The following is a 2,834-nucleotide window of genomic DNA, read 5'->3' as shown; positions in this document are numbered from 1 at the left end:
TTACGAAATAGAGACAAGTGATTAAAAATGATATTCTGCGGATTGATGTGCTAGGTAATTTAGTTACATGTTATAAGAGCATGTAAGCGCGAATCCTAAAGATAGATCTATCGGGCGTAACACCCCCATCCTGTAGACTGCACTAGACATAAGAGCTACTGGGCGGATGTTTAGTACTTCGAGGATTACTTATACACTTGCGAGTGTACATATCCATTTTTGCAAAGATGACTTATTATATTATTCTTAAGGTTGGTTACTGAGGCCTCAACATAAGCAGAACGGTTTTATACACTTGCGAGTGTACATATATTTATAAACGGAAATCTTGTGGTCTATTAATATATTGAAATGATTGTTACGATAAACCTATGAACTCACCAACCTTTTGGTTGACACTTTTAAGCATGTTTATTCTCAGGTATGAAAGAAACCTTCCGCTGTGCATTTGCTCATCTTAAAGATATTACATGGAGTCATTCATGGCATATTTAGGACATCACCTCGCGATGGAACCAAATGTTGATGACTTCGTCCAGGAGGATTAGGACGGGTTGTTACAGTTTTCAGTATTTGCTGCCCAGCATTCAGCAGGCTGCCCAGCGTCAAGCGTAAGCCCTGCAGGCAGCTTCTATGCTTAAGCCCTTTAATTCAGCGCGTGAACGGTACGCAGCCACATCAGCACATGCCACTGATATTCCGGATACTTCACGAAACAGAACCATTCAGTGATTGACACGTGTATCCCGAAAATTTTGGACATTCTGTGCCTATAAATAGACCCCCTAGGTCACCACATTTCACAGTTCAGATCAGAGAGAAGTACACTTTCTCTCTCACACAGCTCTTTCTCACTCTAAAATAACATTAGCCGCTTAGCAGCAATACGCTAGACGGATCATTACAGATTGATCCACATATTGATTGAGGCCACCCCACAGATCTTACATCTGTGTTCCGGGTCTGCAGAGATTATTTCTCGAGGGCAAACAATAATCAACAGTATACGCCACACGCGAAGCAGCTACTGTCTTGTACTGGTACCTTACAGCCGCTATACGGAAAATCGTACCAACAAATGGCGCCACCCATCTCGAGGACCACCAAAACCACCAAGAATACGAAGGCAACCGAAACAACCTCATCAAAAATAACACTTGAACCAGTTGATGAAAACATCATTGAGAACATACCAGTAGATCAGCTAACTCTTGAAGAAACTTCAATTGAAGACGAGGACCAACTGCACACTGGTAATACCGATGATCAAGTTCATGAAACTATACCACGATTGAAGAAACCATTAATGGGGAGTTTATAACAACCCTCACTTTTTGACTTCTAAAATTACTGAATTGACCCTAAGGTTGTCTGCCTGACTATATGTATTATTTATTTAAGGGTTGTTATATACAATTAAACATTGACCGAATAGAAATTTTTAGTCAACAATGTACGCTTAAATAAATTATATAATATTAATTTATATAATTTTACATAATTTAATTTATCTAAACTTTATATTACTTTTAATATAATAAATACAATTAAAAAAATGTAATAACATTAGTAAACCTAATAAAAACCATAAGTAATAATCATAATTAAATTAAAATCATAATTTTTAATTAACATATATATAATACCGAAATAAATCATAATTATGTATTAAAAATGTAAAATGCTGGAATTATTTAATATTTTACACAAAAATTCATATTTATTAATTAAAAAAATAAAAAATAAAAAAAATTTACTTTTTATTTTAAAATTATAATGGACTATTACTTTTATTATTTTATTTTGTAGATGACTCATGACCTAACATTTAATACTTTTAATTATTAAAATCCCATTAAGAATTAAAATATTTTTTCTTTTAATTATTTTATTCTTTTTACCTAATTTTTTTCAAGTATAAATACCCCTCATTTCTCATTCAAACTCACACCAAAATTTCTCTCATTCTCTCTTTGAAGATTCACTACTAAGTAAGTATTCTTTTCTTTGTTTTTACTTTTTACTTTTTACTTTTTACTTCGGTTATTATTTTTTTTACCGAAACATGTAAATAATGTTATAATTATATGTAATTGAAATAAAAATAAATACCATGTTATAATTATTCTATAATTAATATTAAGTATGAAAACATATTATAAAATTATTTGTAATCGGATTTATAATTATTAAGTAATTAAAATGAATTATTGAATATATATGTGTATATACGATATAAATAAGGAATAATTAGAGAAAAATTTAATAAAGAATTTTAAAGTTTTCCTAACCTTAATATGATATTATTCTGATCAAAAATAATTTTTATAATTTTTATATGTATTTAAATAGAATTTATAATTTATTTTTTATTAAATTTACGCGAAACATAATAAAATTGAATAAATCGATTTTAATTATTAAAAATTGTCACTAACATATTATATTACTTATAAAATACCTAATTACATTCTAAAATATTTCTAAAAAGTTGTATGAATTTTTGGAACGTTATTTATGATTATTTACAAATTATAAGTTTAATAAACACAAATTTAATATATGTAATACATATATAATTATAAAACTATTAATAGTTATGTAATACTAATAGTAACTATATATATAATTAACTTAGTTATATAATAAAGTTTATACACCTATAATATGTGAAGGTTATAATCAAGATAACGTGCACTATATATGAACCTCAGCGCTACATATGGCCTAGGGTGGTCCTTGTTGCCTTATGGGAATTGCTTGTGGATTTCGAATGCCATGACATAGATTCTGGTCAAGAATCCTGGGTGCTGGGTAACAACTGATCATTCAAG

The sequence above is a fragment of the Rutidosis leptorrhynchoides genome, chromosome 1 (assembly GCF_046630445.1).
Source record: "Rutidosis leptorrhynchoides isolate AG116_Rl617_1_P2 chromosome 1, CSIRO_AGI_Rlap_v1, whole genome shotgun sequence".
NCBI classification, from domain to species: domain Eukaryota; kingdom Viridiplantae; phylum Streptophyta; class Magnoliopsida; order Asterales; family Asteraceae; genus Rutidosis; species Rutidosis leptorrhynchoides.
Note: the sequence above shows the minus strand (reverse complement) of the source record.